The sequence below is a fragment of the Natrix helvetica genome (genome assembly GCF_964273705.1).
Source record: "Natrix helvetica genome assembly, chromosome: 1".
Lineage (NCBI taxonomy): Eukaryota > Metazoa > Chordata > Lepidosauria > Squamata > Natricidae > Natrix > Natrix helvetica.
Genome location: NC_138548.1, coordinates 374,502,361 through 374,522,419, shown reverse-complemented (window position 1 = coordinate 374,522,419; position 20,059 = coordinate 374,502,361). Strand labels below are relative to the sequence as shown.

At 45.9% G+C, this 20,059-nt stretch overlaps 1 pseudogene across 1 annotated transcript; it reads right to left on the bottom strand.

The window, feature by feature from the left end:
- Nucleotides 1-5,767: 5,767 nt before the first annotated feature.
- LOC309383801 (major histocompatibility complex class I-related gene protein-like) lies at nucleotides 5,768-20,059 on the bottom strand (annotated as a pseudogene). Its single transcript, XR_014176848.1, has 8 exons — nucleotides 19,963-20,059; nucleotides 18,555-18,830; nucleotides 15,508-15,783; nucleotides 14,410-14,694; nucleotides 12,782-12,874; nucleotides 10,082-10,117; nucleotides 7,364-7,395; nucleotides 5,768-6,339 (listed from the first exon to the last, which is right to left on the bottom strand). The product of XR_014176848.1 is annotated as a major histocompatibility complex class I-related gene protein-like (transcript).

The window sequence follows — 20,059 nt, the reverse complement described above, 5'->3', positions numbered from 1 at the left end:
GCTAATCCTCAACGTTAAATGCCAGCCCATCCCACAGGCTCCGGCGTCCTTCTGTATGTCTTGAAATCGGAGGGAAAGAAAGGGAAGAAAGAGGGGGTGGGTAGCGGGAGGGAGAAAGGGAAGAAAGAAAGAATGGAAGAACGAATGAAGGCAAAGAAAGAAAGAGGAAGGAAGGAAGGAAGAAGGAAGGAAGAAGAAAGAGGAAAGAGGAAAGAAGGAAGAAGAAAGGAAGGAAAAAAGGAAAAAAGAAAGAGGAAGGAAGGAAGGAAGAGGAAGGAAGGAAAGAAATAGAAAAGAAAGAAAGAGGAAGAAAGGAAAGAAAAAGAAGAGAGGAAGGAAGGAAGGAAAAAGAAAAAGAAAGAGGAAGGAAGAAGAAAGGAAGGAAGGAAAAAAGAAAGAGGAAGGAAGGAAGAAGAAAGAGGAAGGAAGGAGGAAGAAAGGAAGGGAAAAAAGAAAGGAAAGAAGGAAGGAAGAAGAAAGAGGAAAGGAAGGAAGGAAGGAAGGAAAAAAGAAAGAGGAAGGAAGGAAGAAGGAAGAGGAAGGAAGGAGGAAGAAAGGAAGGGAAAAAAGAAAGGAAGGAAAGAAGAAGAAAGAGGAAAGGAAGGAAGGAAGAAAAGAGAAAGAAAAAGGAAGGAAGAAGAAAGAGGAAAGAAAGAAATCCACCAGTTATACTAGGGGTGGAAATGAATCTGGACAAGACATAAAAACAGAGACACACTTTGTGGCCCTTTGTGGTTTGAACCGTTGCAGGTCCTCAGCGTTAAGTGCCAACCTTTCCAAACATGCACAGGGACCCTTCGGAGGGGAAGAGAAGCAGGGAAGGAAGGTTGGGGTGGGGGGTGGAGGGTTGAGGTGCCATCCCAGGCTGGCTTTCCCCTTTCCCATTCTTCTCTTCGTGCAGCTTCACCCCTCCGGCTTCACTGAGCCTTTGGTGAATAACCAACTCCCGTTTCTTTTTCTGAGCAAGGAGTGAAAGTGAAAGTAGAGTGTTGAGAACTCTGCCCTTCCCCACCTCCTTCCCTCCCCCACCCCCATTCTTGGCTTGAGTCTTCCTCCAGTCCAGCTCCCCTCCTCCCCAACAGAAAAATCTTCCAGAAGTGGCACTCCTCCCCGCTCCAGTGTGAAACTCCAAGCAGGTCCTATGCTGCTGGCCCTCCAAGCAGTGGACATGTGGGGTCAAACTGGGGTCCAGGCAGTGGTGAAATCCCAAAATTTTCCCTACTGGTTCTGTGGGCGTGGCTTGGTGGTCATATGACCGGGCGAGCAACAATGCAGCAACCTCACAGTCACAGAGAGCTCAAAAACCAACTACCACACTTTACACAAAGATAACCCAAAAGCTACACAACTGACTCACAGACAATGCAAAAGCAGCTAATTGTCGGAACCATTTTTTTACCTTTTAAAGCATTTTTTTTCCTACCCGTTCAGACGAACTGGTAGCATTTCACCCCCGGGTGGAACCCCGAGGAGAGTGGCCCAAGGACCCCCTCCCCAGAAGTGTCTCTGCCCAGCTGCTTCCAGGCTCAGCCAAGAGATGCCGGGGACTTCTCGGGCCAATTTCCAGGGTGAGCATCCACACTGGAATCCTCCCAAGTACAGGTAGCCCTCGACTTACGACCATACTTGAGCACCCCAGATTTAAGCCGCTAAGTGAGACATTTGTTAAGTGAGTGTTGGTCCCATTTTATGACTTTTCTCACCACCTTTGTTAAGTGAACCACTGCAGCAGTGGTGGGTTGCAGGCGGTACGCCCCGGTACGGGCATACCGGAGCCAGCCCGGAGCACCGGATACTGTTCTGGTACGGTGCTCCGGAGGGCCCACCCACCCGCCCAAGCTCCTTACCTGTGTTTTAAAGCTTCTGCACAGCCATGCACGCGCATGGCACATACAGCGCCTGAGCAACGCTCCACGGAGCAGCTGGAGCATCGCGGAGCATCACGGAGGCACTAAGACGCGTGGACATGCTGCGCGCATACATGAGGATGTCGCTGGCCCTATTCCAACCATACCAGTTGGAACGGGATTTGAAACCCAGCACTGCAGTGCAGTTGTTAAATTAGCAACATGGTTCTTAAGTAAATTTGGCTTCCCCGTGGAATTTGCTGATCAGATGGCCATGCAAAAGTATGACCCCAAGGGGGACACTGCTACCATCATAAATATGATTCAATTGCCCAGTGTCTGAATTTTGATCATGTGACCATGGGGATGCTCCACTGGTCGTAAGTATAAAACATGGCCAAAAAAAGTCACCTTTTTCAATGGCCATTGTTACTTCAAATGTTACTAAACGAACTGTTGTAAATTGGGGGCCACCTGCAAAGCTGAAAGCTGATCTTCTATTTGAGAGTAGCTGTCAAGCCGGCCTCCCTCAGCAACCAAGAAAGAAACCACTTAACTCCATTCGCAGCATTTAGAGTACTTTTACTGGTTGTGAAAAGATAGTAGCTAAGCAAAGCAAGATCTGAGGCAAAAGCGCGCGAAATCATACATATCAATATATGACCCAACTGCCTCCCCTTGGTAACCTCATCTCACAGTCCAATCTGCAAATCCCTTAAGTGTCATGTGAGTTCCATCTTCAAGGAGCATCATCAGGTTGGTATGCAGGACGGTTGGCCTTAACCGACACCAAGCACTAATCTCTAGCATGCGCAGTAGACGGTGAGATCAAAACTCCCTTTTTACAATGTCTCCTGTACTTAAACCTCCCCTCCCAAATACCAGCCCCCCCCTCCTCCCTATTTCAATGACAGCCAAAAGCAAATAGCGAAACAGAGGCTGACAGTAGCTTTTTTCAATAGCAGCGAGGCAGGAGCTGGTGCTGCAGACACCTCCCTTCCCCCGAATTGTGCCCTTCACCCTCTTCCCTTTCCAGGCTCCTCCTGGCTCTTCCTCTCTATTTAAACCGGTTGATGTCAGAACCCAGCTGGGGCTAGCCCACTGCCTTGCTGTGGTCTGAACTGGATCCAGAAAGAGCCTGACAGCCAAGTGCATCTCACAGAGCAGAGTTATAATGTGTGGTTCTTCCGGAAACACAAATCACTGCATTTCGCTCCAGCTGAAGCGTCCAGATACTCTTCAAGGGCACTCCCATTTATAAGGCATTAGAGTAGTCCAACCACGAGGTGGCTAGAGTATGAGTGACTAAGCAGATCCCCTAATATAACACAAGATAACATTCAACAAAAGTAAATAGGGGAAGATGCTCCCCTATCATTAACACAAGTGGTGTGTTTTGATCATCTGACCCTGGACAGTGGACCCTGAGAAGGAGATGGGACAACTTGCTACTGTGATGGCGTGCCATCGGCCAGCAGAGCTGACAGCAGATTCAGACAGTGAAAAGGTTGGGGAGGGACATGGGCCAGTCCTGGAGTCTGGGGAAGGTTCTGATGAGGGCTCTGTGTCAGAGGCAGAGATGGGGCCAGGGCCATCTGACAGTTATCAGCTGCCTTTGGAGTCAGACATCAGTGAGGCAGAAGAACAGCTGGAGCCTGTTCCCAGTGTGCGCATGTGCAGAGTGGCCAAAGGGAACAGCTAAAGAACAGGGGTCGACTTGGGAATAAGGCCACAGGTGGACGATGAATGGCCCCTCCCAGAGGAAATAGAAGAGAAAGGAAAGGGGAGTGGAGTTTGTAGGAGACAATTAGTTCGCTTAATTGGTTCATGACTCTCAGAGGCTCCTTGCCAAGTTTTGAAGATATCGGCCTGGCAGCTCTCCAAGCCAGATAAGGTCTGTGACTGTAAGTCCTTCCTTGAAAGACTTTGCTGGATGTGAATGAGCAGAATTCACAGTCAATTAATAAAAGGGGATTTTGTCAGGACAAGGAGTCTGCTTTGTGGTTTGAGGGAAGCCTAAGTCAGACTCAGAACAGCCACAGCCAAGTTTCTGCAGCCAACTCACCATGGCCAACTTGCTGCAGGATGAACACCAGGTCACTTGACAACAAGCCCCCCCCCCCCCATTTGTGACATCATTTGGGAGTACGTAAGCTGATTGATATCCACAGTCAATAGATGGAAAGGAGTAAGACTTTTATTTACCAATGATAAGTTCTAAAATATGTGCACCTCTGTTCCATGGTGGATCCCCTTTAGATAGTTTTGAAAAGCACACATTGCCACAAACCAGTCCTGGAAACATACATCACAATACATCAATCATCATACATATAACCTGGGTAATCACAGTAACACACTTGTCAAGCACAGGGAAAAGCAGGAGATTCCGGTAGTTCAGATGAGTGTAAAGAATCTGGCGAACTAACAATCAAGGGAAATGAGCGGGAGATAAGACACTCAAGGTGGGGTGGACTTAGATCTCTTGCAAGGGTGCAGGGGCTTGTCATGACTTATGACGCGTTTGACTCCTCCCTTGAGCTCAGCCTGGTCACCTTCTACAACACTTCAGCTAACGCTTACAAGGTATGGGAGACTTTATCTGATCAGTAATGTTCCTAAGCTAAAAGCCTCCCTAAGCAACTTGGAAATCAGGAGTCCAGGAAGTTCCAATGAATATGTAGGCTTATTCATTGCTAAATCTCTATACAGGCTGTCCTCGACTTACAACCACAACTGAGCCCAAAATTCCTGTTGCTAAGTGAAAAGTTGGTTAAGTGAGTTTTGCCCCATTTTACAACCTTTCTTGCTACGGTTGTTAAGTGAATCACTGCCATTGTTAAGTTAGTAACCCGGTTGTTAAGTGAATGTGGCTTCCCCATGGACCCCACTTTCACATTAGGCAGAAATCTTGGGAACTGTGTGTGTGTGTGTGTGTGTGTATACACATATACCCACATGTATCTATGTATCAGTGACGTGCGGTGAGGTTTATGACTGGTGAGGCACTGACACAGTGCTGAGTTTCAAATATTTTTAGACTTGTGGACTTCAACTCCCAGAATTCCACAGCCAGGCATCATGCTCAGTTCCAATTTAAAGCGACAGCATTTGTTTTTCTCCTTTGCTCCTTTCTTTTTCTTTTTCTTCTCCTTCCCCTCCTTCCTCCCTCTCTCCCTTCCTCCCCCTCTCTCAAACACACACACACACACACACACAGAGAGAGAAGTTGGATTGGACTATCTCTCCTACCCCTTCCCTCTCTCACTCACTCTCAAACAAACCCCCCCACACACAAAAGTTGGATTGGATATCTTTTCCAGTGGCTTGAAAGCAGTTCCTCTGCCATCCCCCCCCCCCCCCATTCCCCTGCTGCCTTCCCCAAACACCTCCACCATTGCAAATGCAGCCTGCTGTCTGGGTGGGAAATGCCTGGAACACAATAAAGCCCACCCACCACCTCCTGCTGGCAGGCTGGGGTGAGAGGAGAGGCAGAGAAGCCGGAGGGGAGCCTTCCAAAAGAAAGAAGCTGGGGGGGAAGTGTGTGTACTACAGCATGGCTCTTTGCCTGGCTTCCTGCCTCCTCCCGTGGTCTCCTCAGTGCTCACTTGTGCTCTCCCTCCCCAAGTGTAGTTTGATTGCAGGTGGAGCCACGTTGCCTTTTCAAACTTGTAATCAGTGAAGCTGGGCTAGATTTTTATATAGTTTTATCCAGCTGTGTGTGTGAGAGAGAGAAATGAATGGGGGCCTGGGGAGGAAGTCACTACACTTGGGGAGGGAGAGCACCAGTGAGGTTAAGCAGAGTCATCCACGGTGAGGCAGCAACTAGCTCAGCTTTTTCCTTTTACTTTCTTTTTTCATGATGAGAGTGGTGCGGCTGTGCCTCACTTGCCTCACCTGACTGCACGTCACTGCTATGTATATGTATGTATATGTATGTATATGTTGTGTGTTTGTATATATGTGGGATGTGGTGGCTCAGTGGCTAAGACGCTGAGCTTGCCAAGCAGAAGGTCGGCAGTTCAGTGGTTCGAATCCTTAGTGCCGCATAATGGAGTGAGCTCCCGTTACTTGTCCCAGCTTCTGCCAACCTAGCAGTTCGAAAGCACATAAAAATGCAAGTAGAAAAATAGGGAACACCCTTGGTGGGAAGGTAACAGCATTCCGTGCGTCTTCAGGAGTTGAGTCATGTCGGCCGGAGACATCTTCAGACAGCGCTGGCCCTTCGGCTTTGAAACGGAGATGAGCACCGTCCCCTAGAGCCAGAAACGACTAGCAGGCATGTGCGGCGTAACCTTTACCTTTACCTATGTAAAGGGGGGGGGGGGAAGTTGCATCTTATACTCCAAAAAATAGGTATGTGAACTTCAATAATCAAACAGTAGTTGTAGCAAAAGGAGTAGTAAACTGCTAGGGTCATTTGGTCAATCTTTCACCTAAGCATATAGACCGCCTTAATTGCAGATCATTCTAAACTGTATACACTTCAGTTCTGTGAAAAAAGAAGGAAAAAAAAGATTAAAACAATAAATAATGGGATCAGGGGAATACTAAAGCATGGTCATTCTGTGCCATGCAGAGTTGCTTTCTGTGAGATGGTTGACTATAGATATTTGATGAATGAATGAATGAATTGGGAAGGAAGGAAGGAAGGAAGGAAGGAAGGAAGGAAGGAAGGAAGGAAGGAAGGAAGGAAGGAATAGCACTAGCACTTAAGATTTATATACCACTTCACAGTGCTTTTCAGCCCTCTCTAAGCAGTTTACAGAGTCAGCTGTCAGACCTGGAAGCCATCTTTTACCTTTTGGACTTCAGGCCTGCCACATTTTCCACCGTGGGAAAATGGGAGGGGGGATTATACAGAGTGTGGGTGATATGTAGCCATAATAACATTCTTTCTCAGAAAGTCAAGGTCAACTGGCCCTGCAGCTGTGGTGAGGCATCTCCAATTTTGGATGGCGTCTGATTGGATCATGTGATGGACATGTGGGTACTGGACAGGGGCTTGAACTTTCTTTTGGGTGGGGAAAACTTGGAAGCTTTCAGATTCAGGTTCCCCTAGATGTGCCAATATGACATCTCTAATAAAATGGGACTTTCGTTAGGGGCGTTACTTGGAACCCTGACATCAGCCTCTTGCCCCCAACAATCTGGGTCCTCATTTTACCGACCTCGGAAGGATGGAAGGCTGAGTTAACCTTGACCTTGGTGAGAATCGAACTGCCAAACTTCAGGCATCTGACAGTCAGCAGAAGTAGCCTGCAGTATTGCAATCTAACTACTGTGCCATTATGGCTCAAGGGAGGAAGGAAGAAAGAAAGGAAGGAAGGAAGGAAGGAAGGAAGGAAGGAAGGAAGGAAGGAAGGAGGGAGGGAGGGAGGGAGGGAGGGAGGGAGGGGGGAGGGAGGGAGGGAGGGAAGGGGAAGGGAAGGACATTTTGTTGCAGAGCTGAAAATTTTATTTTTCCTCTCTGATGAAAAATGCGTGATCTTACAGCCTTGAGTGTCCCTACTTACCATTGGAGGAATTTCAAACTCCTGGATAGTGGCTGTAACAGAGAGATGAAAAAGTCAAGGTTCAAGGCACGGTGGAACATCCTCTTTAGCCAGACAATATATCAAAGGGGTCACACTCACACAAGAAATGCAAAAATCCTGGGCATCTCCCACATGTACACTTAAAAAAAAACAACAACAATAGAATTTCCTTTTGCTGTCAGTCACCACACATCGATCATCAGGTAGAACCGGATTTTTCAAAATATGTTCTGCAAGAATTTAGTGAATATCATTTTTTTTAAAAAAAAATGCGCTCAAATACAGCCGGTCCTAGATTATATTTTATACAGTAGGAAGGCAAAACTGATGGCCACTATCATTGCCTATCAAAATGCCATATACAGGGAATCACATGAAGTACCAATGTCACTCTATAAAGCCTTAGTCAGACCACATGTAGAGTACTGCATCCAGTTTTGGTCCCCACGATGTAAAAAAGATGTGGAGACACTAGAAAGAGTGCATAGAAGAGCAATCAGGATGATTAGGGGACTGGAGGCTAAAACACATGAAGAACGGTTGCAGGGACTGGGTATGTCTAGTCTACTGGTGAGTAGGACCAAGGGAGACACGATAGCAGTCTTCCAATATTTGAGGGGCTGCCACAGAGAGGAAGGGGTCAAGCTATTTTCCCAAGCACCTGAAGGCCAGACAAGGAATGGATGGAAACTGAACAAGGAGAGATTCAACCTGGAAATAAGGAGAACTTTTCTGACAGAACAATCAACCAACGGAACAGAAGTTGCCTTCAGAAGTTGTGGGAGCTTCATCACTGGAAGCTTTCAAGAAGAGACTGGACTGCCATCTCTCAGAAATGGTGTAGGGTCTCTTGCTTGGGTGAGAGGGGGGTTGAACTAGATGACCTACAAGGTCCCTTCCAACTCCTGTTCTGTTCTGTTCTATATTTGATAATTGATAATTGATATTCTATATTCTATTCTGTTCTTATATATTTTATATTCCATTGTGTTTGTTCTGTTCTGTTCTAGCCTAGCCTAGCCTATTCTATTCTTTTCTATTCTTATATATTTAATATTCCATTGCGTCTGTTCTGTTCTGTTCTCTTATTCTATTCTATTTTATATTCCATTGTGTCTGTTCTGTTCTATTCTATTCTATTTTTATATTCCATTGTATCTGTTCTATTCTATTCTATTCTATTCTATTCTATTCTATTCTATTCTTATATATGTTTATATTTCATTGTGTCTGTTCTATTCTATTATTCTATTCTATTTTTATATTCCATTGTGTCTGTTCTATTCTATTCTATTCTATTCTTATATATGTTTATATTTCATTGTGTCTGTTCTGTTCTGTTCTATTCTATTATTCTATTCTAGTCTAGTCTAGTCTATTTTATATTCCATTGTGTCTGTTCTATTCTATTCTATTCTATTCTATTTTTATATTCCATTGTGTCTGTTCTGTTCTGTTCTATTCTATTATTCTATTCTATTCTATTTTAGTCTAGTCTAGTCTAGTCTATTTTTATATTCCATTGTGTCTGTTCTATTCTATTCTTTTCTATTCTATTCTTATATATGTTTATATTTCATTGTGTCTGTTCTGTTCTGTTCTGTTCTATTCTATTTTTATATTCCATTGTGTCTGTTCTATTCTATTCTATTCTATTCTATTCTTATATATGTTTATATTTCATTGTGTCTGTTCTATTCTATTCTATTCTTATATATGTTTATATTTCATTGTGTCTGTTCTGTTCTATTCTATTCTATTCTATTCTATTCTATTCTATTTACTCCTATTCGTGCTCCTACTCCTATTAACATGCACCAGGGCTCTCATTTTGATCATGCTGGCCCCGTCTCCCATTGAGTCATCCTGCCACAGGGCCCCTTCTTTCCCCTTTCCCTGAAGAAGCACTTATGGAAGGTTTCAGGGGGATTATTATGCACAGTTGACAATTAGTTTCATTCAGTGTCACTGTTCCATCTTTAGAGCGTTGCCTCTTCAGCCTCAGGGGAAATCAGTCAACCACATTGCGGTTGAGCAATGGGGCCTGACTTTGGTGCAGCGTATATGTTTCAATTTTTTAAAAAAGTGTGTTTTAATTAACCACGGGACAGTTTAGAAATTCTAATTAATAAATCAATAAATACATATACAGGCAGTCCTTGAATTACAACAGTTCATTTAGTGACTGCTCAGAGTTACAACGGCACTGGAAAAAAGTGACTTATGTCCATTTTCCATCCATACAACCATTGCAGCATTCTTAGGGCCACGTGATCAAAATTCAAATGCTTGGCGACTGACTCGTAGTTATGACGGTTGCAGTGTCCCAGGTCACGTGATCCCCCTTTTGTAACCTTCTGACAAGCAAAGTTCTTGGGGAGGCCAGATTCAATTAACAAACACGTCGCTAATTCAACCACTGCCATGATTCACTTAAACACCTGTGTCAAGAAAGGTGAAAATGGGACAATGCTCACTTAACAAATGTCTCACTTAGCGACAGAAATGTTAGGCTCAATTGTGGCCATAAGTCAAGGACTACCTGAAGACTGTACATATAAACTTTTACTCAGCAGGAGCCCTTATTTCCCATCACAGGGAAGCTATGAATCTTCTACAGCTTCATTTGGGCTAATCTGGATTGTCGTCTCATCCGCCCAAAGACAGTACCAAAAATTACCTTTGGGGGTTGCTCACCTGATGCTGTTCTGTATGCATTTCTGCCATGTTTTTCTGCAAGACAGAATCAAGAAGTCAGAGAGGACGTTCCTGGTTCAAGATCCCTCAGTTTCCCCTCAGCCTTTGGTAGAACTTCAGAGCTTCAGTGCTCTTTCTTCAAAAGGAGCAGCAGAAAGCTGTAGACTCTACTGCAAAGTTGGAAAGCCCTCCTGGAAGAAGGAACAGCTTCCAAACACAGGGGGTGCAAACATGCCATCAGCTGACCTTGGCAAGTTCAAAGGAGATAACCAGGATCAATGGTGATTACTCTGTTTCCCCCAAAATAAGTCCCAGCCCGAAAACAAGCCCTAGCCCTTTTGGGGTGGGCCTAATATAAGCCCTACCCTCAAAATATGCCAAAGGGATGGGCGTGGCCCCCTAGCCCCTTGCCACAACACAGATACCTGTAAATCTGAGCGCAGAGGCATGAGGGAAGACAAGCGATCTGGATGTGCTGCACAGATGCCTGGCTCATGGGAGGATTGTGCGGCTGTCAACTCATAAAGCATTTTCGACTGTTATCAAGTTGCCATGCTGAGGAAAAGAGGGGAGCGCATTCCATGCACACCTTCGGCTAGACTCGAATCTTAGATTAAAACAGCAAGCGTGTGAGTCCTGCACCTCGTTGGATAATGTGATTTATGACACAGACTGAGGGGAAGGAAGAAACAGGGGCAAAGTTTAGCTATCATTTAAATGAGGTCAGATCTGACTGCAATGTGGTATTGCCGAAATGGTGTTCCTAATAAATGAATGGATTTCTTTTGAAACTTGGCTTGAGGCTCATGAATTAATTAGGGCATCTTTCAGAAGCCTGACAGTAGCACCACTGACAGCAGGCAGAGGCATGGGAGAGGGGGGAGGCAGGCAATCCTGATGCCTTGCACATCTGCCTGCCTGGTGTGGCCACGGGCAAGCTGATAGACAGTGGGATGGAGTGGGCAGTGTGTTGGGATCACCTGCCTCCCCACCCCTGTGCCTCTGCCACCACCTGGCTCCACCAGGGCACTTTTCGTCCAAAGGGAGATGAAGCTTCATCTGCTTGCAAATGTCACACTCCATTTCAAAGCATCCCATTAGCTTCGAGAATCCCTCATTTCTCATTTCACCGTCTGGGTGAAAAGTATTTGGGAGCCTATGGGTCCCTTGGGAATGGAATGTTTTGCCCAGCTGTGTTGCTCAGCCTCCTGCTCCAGTGCCACGCTGGTGCCGGAAAAAGTGAGCTGGTGGCCACAGGGGCTGTTGCTGCACATGGATGCCGATGCTGCTACCATGAGGCAGTTTTTGGGGCATGGGGCCATGGGACCCTGAGGTAAGGTGGTGTGCACATCAGGCAGCTCCAACCGCCCACCTCATGGCGTTGGTACTCAAAAAAACTAAGACACTACCGCCTCGAAAATAAGCCCCAATGCTTATTTGGGGACCCAAAAGAAAATAAGACCAGATTTTATTTTTGGGGAAACACAGTAGTTGTTGAACTTGCCAGTTTTCATTCTAGAGCTCTTGGATTTTTTTAGTGGTCTCCCATCCTAGCACTAAACAAGGCCAGCTCTGATGCTTCTTGAAGTTTGCCAACTTCAGCTCAGTGCCGCTACCAGTTAGCCAAAGGATCTCCCAGATCCCAAACCAAAGTGACCACATTCAGCCAACATCCTCAAAAGCAAATCAGCCTAAAAATTACCTCTTAAGGCTGTGTTTTGGAGACTTGACACCTTGAAAGCACATGGAGTTCAACTCCCAGAATTCCCCAGCCAGATGACCATGCATCTTCAAATGCCAAGGTTAAGAAACACCGGCTTAGGGTGTCATATGGACAAGTTCTCCAGGACTTTCAGAATTGGAGGTTGTATTCAAAGAAGCTTGTGGGAAATGCCAGGTTCGGGGGCATTGAGGTTGGCATCATGTTGGCTGGAGGATTCTAGAGTTAAAAGTTCTTAAATCTTCAAAATACAATCTTAGGATATTACATAGGATATTGTGTAGACGAGGTCTCCAGGACCGTCAGGAAATTTAGAAACCATGTTCACCGTGACCCTGATGAAGGATGCTTGTGGGAAACGCTAGAATTGCAGAAAAAACAATTACTGCCAACCTGCCTTCCATTGAGGACCTGTACACTGCACGAGTCAAAAAGAGGGCCGTGAAAATATTTACAGACCCCTCACATCCTGGACATAAATTGTTTCAACTCCTGTCCTCAAAACGATGCTATAGAGCGCTGCACACCAAGACAACAAGAACATTTTCCCCCCAAACACCATCACTCTGCTAAACAAATAATTCCCTCACCACCGTCAAACCATTCACTAAGCCTGCATAACTATTACTATTAGTCTTCTCATTGTTCCTATCACCCAACTCCTCCCACTTACGACTGCAGGACTGTATCTTTGTTGCTTGTATCCTTACGATTTATATTGATATTGATTGTTTCCTGATTGCTTATTTGTACCCTATGACTATCATTAAGTGCTGTACCTTATGATTCTTGACAAATGTATCTTGTCTTTTTATGTACACTGAGAGCATCTGCACCAAAGACGAATTCCTTGTGTGTCCAATCACACTTGGCCAGTAAAAAGTTATATTCTATTCTATTCTTCTATTCTGAGCTGTGGAGATTGGCAGTACCTCTATTTTGTGAATGACACACCCTGTGCCCACCCAATAATTACTTACTGATATAGATAGTCATTCCAGCAGCAATGAGGACAGCGGCTACCACAACCCCTATGACTCCAGCAATGAGTCCAAAGTTGGATAATACGAAAGCTGTGTGGGAGAAAAGAAAAAATGACTGGGGAGCTCCGGGTTTCTCTAGTGGGTTTCTCTTCCATTTTATTTCCCGGCCTTGGCGAGAGGGCAGCCAAGCAGGGGTGGGATTCAGTCAGTTTAGACAGGTTTGGGCGAACCGGATGTTAATTTTATATCTGGTTCGCTGAACCAGTAGTTGCAAAGACTGGCTAATCCTGCCCACCCCTCCCCTCCCAGGAGTCTCCACACGGCCTGTTCATCTTGCTAGGTAAATGCAGGGCCCACGTGGAGGTTCTAGGAGGGCAAAAAATGGGCCTCCCAGAGTTCCAGAAGCCCAGGGGAGGCTGTTTTTGCCCTCTCAGAGGCTCAAGAAAAGCCTCCGGAGCCTGGGGAGGGCAAAAATGAATCTACCAGAAGTTCTGGAAGTCCCAAAATGGGCCTGTTTCTGGCCTCCGGAGCCCGGGGCGGCCATTTTCGCTCTCCTGGAGGCTCGAGGAAAGCCTCCGGAGCCTGGGGAGGGTGAAAACACTCCCCCCACCATGGTGCAGAAGTAGGCCATGCCCATCATGGCCACGCCCACCCAGCAACCAGACAGAGAACCAGTTGCTAACATTTTTCAATCCCACCCCTGCAGCCAAGACAAAGTTAACCTAGTCACATTAAGAAAAGATTCTTAGTAGTAGGAACAGAATCTCGGTTCCACAGAGATGATGGATTTCTCCGAGGAAGAGCTGAACAGCCATCTTTCTGGGATGGTTTACATTGGATGCCTGCAAAGGGGTGGATTGGATTATCGTATTTTTGAGTATAAGATGCACCGGAGTAAAAGATGCACCAAAGTTTGAAAGAGGCAAATTTAAAAAAAAGTTTTTGCACTCTGCAAACTTCCCAAAAATGGCCCTTTTTTATAAAGGGCATGGATAGCCTTTAGGAGGCTTGTCGAGTGCTCTGGGAGGGCGGGGGACAACGAGCAAAGAACGGTCTCTTTTTCACAAAAACAGGCCCATTTTTTGTTTTTAAAAGGGCATGAATCGCCTTTAGGAGGGTTATAGAGTGCTCCTGACAGCCCATTTTGTTGCTCATTTCTGCCCTCCTCAGCCCCCAGGAACTCTCTGAAGCCTCCATAAGGCTCTGCATGGCCATTTTGGTGAAGAGGGTGTGGTTTCAGGAGGCCAAAAATGCTGTATTCAGTGTATAAGATGCACCCAGATTTTCAGCCTCTTTTTTGAGGGAAAAAGGTGCGTCTTATACTCCGAAAAATATGATACCTCAATCAGTCAATCAGATTAGACCTGGAAAGGACCTTGGAGGCCTTCTAGTCCAACCCCCTGCTCAGCAGGATACCCTATAACATTTCTGACAAATGGTTATCCAATCTCTGCTTAAAAACATCCGTTGTTGGAGCATTCAGAACTTCTGGAGGCAATTCGTTCTATTGATTCATTCAACTCCATCATGACATTCATTGGTTTGAATGTCCACAGCTATGTGAAGTTTCAGAGACACCTTTGCTCATAACTGGTGACCCCCCCCCCCCACTCCCTTTTTCTCACCAGGCTTCACCCAGGCCAAGTTCAGAGGCTCCGGCAGTCCCTCGTGGTCCACATAACACCGTTAGCGGTCCCTCTCCTTCGGGTCAACCTCGATGCTCAGCCAGGTATGGTAGGTCCCATCTGAATTTGGAAGGACACCCCCCCGGTAGGTGTCCTGCTCCCAGACCATCCCATCCTTCTTCCAGGTGGCATCTATCTCTTTGGGATAAAAGCCATAGACTTGGCAGATGAGGGTCTCCATACTGTTGTACTGGATCCTGAGAGATATTTTCGCCAACGGGGGCTCTGTAGAGAACACAACACTGCCATTTTTCTGACCCAGCTCCCCAAACATGGCCAACTCTCTGACGTTAACTCAAAGATTCCTTTATTAGGAGCACCAGCAGCCTCATCAAAAACGTCCTCTCTCACAGCCGGATAACAAGTGTGGCTGACCAGAAGTTGAATAGTTGTATGCCACATCTATTCATCTCTGTCCCATGCCTTTTATCCCTAGAGCTAGGGTTGAGCTTCACTAGCAGTGGTGGGTCTTCCGTCCCAAGGATCAGCCCACAGATTTCCACTGCTCTCCTCTCCTTTCCTCTGCCTTCTGCACATCCATGCATCAGGCACTGGTCTCAGCTATTCCTCTTCTTCTTCATCAGCCACCTCCACACCTGGAAGCTTTTGACTCTCCATCTGAGGGCTGACGGATGGCCCAGGCGCCGCATCTCTCTCTCTCTCTCTCTCTCCCCCTCCCTCCCTCTCCCCCCCTCTCTCTCTGTGTCTCTCTGTCTCTCTCTCTCTCTCTCTCCCTCCCTCCCTCTCCCTCTCCCTCTCTCTCTCTGTGTCTCTCTCTGTCTCTCTCTCTCTCTGTCTCTCTGTGTGTGACAGCTCCATTCCCTCTTCCCCCTCTGAGCTCTCAGGTTGCCTTGATGCTGATCCTGACTCGCACGTCTCTTCCTCCTCCTCTGATTCAGCTGCTGGAGGGACAGGTGGCCAGTAGGCCATTTCAGGCATGTTTTAAGACTGCATTTGTGTAGCGTGGAGGCCTTGCGCCACAAATCCAACGTTCTCCTGCAACAGCACCAACCTTTTCCTCCCTCCTTCCTTCCTCACCTTTCCTCAACAAAGAATCCTTTCCATACAACATGCACTTTTGAAGCAGCTGGATACATTCCTTCTCCAAAAAGTTATTGGTGTTCTGGGTGATGAAAGGCTCTGCTTCCCACCTCCTCTTGGTCACCTGAGCGCGGACATCGACCGCCGTCCAGGTGAGGGTCTTCTGGTCCAAGCTGATGAAATTCTCCCCATCGTAGCCGTACTGAAAGTACCCCTGCTTGTGGCCATCTTTGCTCAGCTGGCAGCCAATCATGCGCTGCCAGCTGTGAATCCCTGCTGAGAAAAGGTCAGGTAGTTTTCGACTTATAACCTTTCGCTTCGTGACTGTTCAAAGTTGCAACGACACTGAAAACATGTGACTTATGACCATTTTTCACATTTACGACCTTTGCAGCTTTCCCATGATCATGTGATGAAAATTCAGATGCTTACCAACGAGTTCATACTTATGACCGCTGTGTCCCGTGAGGACACATGATTCGCTTTTGGGACCTCCTGACCAGCAAAGTCAATGGGGAAGCTGGATTCATTTAACAACTGGGCTACTAATGTATCAATGGCAGTGATTCACTTAACAACGGTGACAAGAAATGCCATAACATGGGCCCAAACTCCCTTAAGAAATGTCTCACTTCACAACAGAAATGTTGGGCTCAGCTGTGGTCATAAGTGGAGGACTACCTGGAGGCGCAGAACCAAAATGTAACTGTCAGGCCTGTAGTTATGTTCCTTTTAGGATCTTTGGCCTTTTAGGATCTTTCTATTATTTCACTGTGCTGTTTCATTAGTGTAGTAGTTGGGAGGGGGGAATAGAAAGGAGTAGAATTGTGGAATGTGTTGTTATCATTCTTTTCTAGAAGCCCAAGGTCATCTTTCGTCTCCGCACCTCTGCACCTGACCGGAACCAGGTGGGTGGAGATGCCACCATGGCCGAAGAAGATTGGACCATGTGATGGATTTACGGGTGTCGGGATAAGATCATGAACTTTCAACTGGGTGGAATTCCAGGAAGAAGATCAGAGTTGGAATTCCATAGACGTGCTAACTTGCCTGTATGATTAAATTGGAACTTTAAGGATGATTTTGCCTTCGACTCTGATTTAATTCTGCATGATATTTGGAACACTGACAGTAACATATGCAGAAATACCAGCTCTGTGTTCCCATCTTTAAATTCCATTTTTGGGGGGCGGGGAGGAAGTTTTCTTCTCCTACTTGGGCACTTATTGAGACATATTCTGATGGAGTTTCCTCCCCCCCCCCCCCCCAAGCAAAGCTATAAGCCATTTATTTTGATCTGGCTGAAAATCCTCTTTCAGATTTGCCCTTTTTTCAACTCCTCCTTGATTTGTTTCCAAGAAAATGTAGACACCATAGAGACACTCAAGTCTTTGACTTACAACAGTTCATTTAGTGACTGTTTGAAGTTACAATGGCAATGGCATGGGAAAAAGGGAGTTATGATCATTTTTCACACTTATGACCGTCGCAGCATCCCCATGGTCACGTCATCAAAATCCAGATGCTTGGCAACCACTGTGTAGTTATGACGGCTGCAGTGTCCAGGGGTCATCTGATCCCCTTTTGCGAAGTCAGAGGGGAAGCCAGATTTACTTAACAACCGTGTTGGTAGTTTAACTACTGCAGTGATTCACGTAAGAAATGTGACGAGAAAAGTCGTAAAATGGAGCCAAACTCATGTATCAAATGTCTCACTTAGCAACATAAATGTTGGGCTAAATCATTGTGGCTGTAAATCGAGGACTACCTGTCTAGCATACCCCTGCACAGAGATTTACCTTTATTCTCAACAAATCCTCAGTTCCTAAAACAAGCTTAATAAATATTGTCCCAAAGGTGATTTTTTTTCAAGAGGCAACTGGACTTTCTGGGTTTTTTTTCCTGGACTTTCTGAGTTTTTTTTTCCTTTGAAGACATTTCGCTTCTCATCCAAGAAGCTTCTTCAGCTCTGACTGGATAGTGGGGAATTTTGGATGAGAAGTGAAATGTGTTCAAAGAAAAACCAGAATGTTCCTCTTCGTTTTTAGGTGCTCGGTAAGATTTTTTGAAATGACCATCAGATTATTAGTATTTCTTATACAGTATTTAACATGCTCTGATGCTAAGGAGCTAGACGTTCTACTCCCCCTCCCCACCTGAAAATAATTCTATTCCAACTGCCACTTTGGCTGGCACGTGATTCATCAGGCCTGTGGGCTGGGAGTTTAGACAATGGGGCCAGCCTGAGGGAGAGAAGGGGATAAGATAGGAAAGGCCTCTGTGGAGCAAGGGGAGAGGGAGGGTGGGAGAGAAGGAGATAGGAGAGGATAAATGGGGACAGCCTGAGGGAGAGAACGGGGAGAGGAGAGGATAGGCTTCTGTGGGGCAAGTCTGAAAGAAGGAGAGAGTATATATAGAGAGAGTATATATATCTATCTATATCTATATCTATATCTATATCTATATCTATATCTATATCTATATCTATATCTATATCTATATCTATATATCTATATCTATATATCTATATCTATATCTATATCTATATCTATATATATCTATATATATGCATTTATGTTACAACCCTTGGTATGACTAAATATGGGAGGAAGGTCACTACTCCCTCTTTCTGTCCTTCGGCTTATCACAGAAGACCATGCAGGCAGAAAACCATATTTTTATTTTTACTGTTGCCTTTTTATATTTGTGTTGTAATTGTACTGATAAATAAATAAAGGGAGACTAGGATAGATCTATTTCGAGCTGATTAGTTCTCATCAGAGTTCTAGCTCTAGTCTCCCTTTATTTATTTATTCATCTATATATATCTATATATATATATATCTATATATATATCTATCTATCTATCTATCTATCTATCTATCTATCTATCTATCTATCTATCTATCTATCTATCTATCATCTATCTATCTATCTATCATCTATCTATCTATCTATCATCTATCTATCTATCTATTTCTCATGGGGAGGAACAGCAACCTAGAGAGGCCAAAATACATGGTTCCCTCCCCCACACGCCTTACCTCTGCTGGAGTTGTGATAGCTGTGCAAGATGGCAAGGTCACTTTTGAACCTCCGCTCCGTGGTGCTGACTCTCTGAGATATGAAATCCCAGAAATGCAAGTCCTCCTTCTTCACATTAAGGAGCCAGGGCACTTGGGGTAACATTCTTCTTGTGGAGGGGTCAAAGCGTGAAGCCAGCTGGTCGTCCACATATCCCACCACAACATATTGGGGCACATCCTGGTTGGGGCTCAGGACCAAGGTGTAGAAAATGCGCAATGAATGGGAGGAGGAATCTTGGGGGAAATAGGGGGAGGAGTGAGACAGGAAAGGCACACTTTTAATCCCCCCACCCATCCGTTTTGCTTTGGAATCAGCCCCCTTCCTAGCATCAATACTAAAACAAGACTCTCCAAGCTTGGCAAATTTAAGACTTGTAGACTTCAAGTCCCAGAATTCTCCAACCAGCATGGCCGGCTAAGGAATTCTGGGAGTTGAAGCCCATGAGCCTTCAAGTTGTTGACTTTGGCGACTCCCTGCTCTGAAATTCTTGGGTACCTATGGAGGTGTATCAGGAAAGACGTCCTGCAGCGATGGTCCAAAAAGAGGAATGGACTAGATGCCCCTCTAGTAACCCCCTCCTACCCGCAGGAGATATAAAACCATGCAAAAAGCCCACAGAAGATTTAACAAGGTGTGTTGATTTCAGATTGGTCGGATGGGCTGTAACCAGTGGTGGGATTCACATTTTTTAACAACCAGTACTGTGGGCGTGGCTGGCTGATCATGTGACTGGGTGGGTGTGGCCTAGTGGTGAGATTCAAACTTTTTTTACTATCAGTTCTGTGGGCGTGGCTTTGTGGGTGTGGCAAGGGAAAGATACTGCAAAGTCCCCGTTCCCTCCCCACCCCACTAACCTGCTTTCCAGCTCGGTTCTCCTGTTCAGGGCAACAAAAGATGATCAGCTGGAAGGTGGGGAAGCAGAGGGGGTGGGGCCAGCCTATTTGCCGGTTCTCCGAACTACTCAAAATTTCTGCTACCAGTTCTCCAGAACCTGTCAGAACTGGCTGAGTACCACCTCTGGGTGGCCAACTCGACATCACTCAAGTCGAGGGGTGCCTTGCCTCCCCCCTCCTTACCTGGCCTCTGGAGCTCTTCTGTCTTTGTCTATTAATTTGTCTACTACTACAGTGTCTGGTTGATTATCTAATGCCTGCCTGTCCTTCTGGATCTGGAACTCCCACAGATTCTTAGCGCTATTATTCTCCACAATCTTCTGTGGAAACTCCTTGATGGCTGGCTGGAGAATTCTGGGAGTTAAACTAACCCGACTCCCCAACCAGGCGAAGCCTCTGGAACTCGCTGCCACAAGAAAACCAGGCTGCAACCAACCGCCTTGGTTTTAGCCCCACTCGTCCAGCAACTCACCTGCGCATCCTCCCCGCAGCAACAGGACCACCGCCGCGGACAGAAACCCCAAACGGGCAACCGAGAGCCCCATCCGGATCCAGTCCCGATCAGCTGG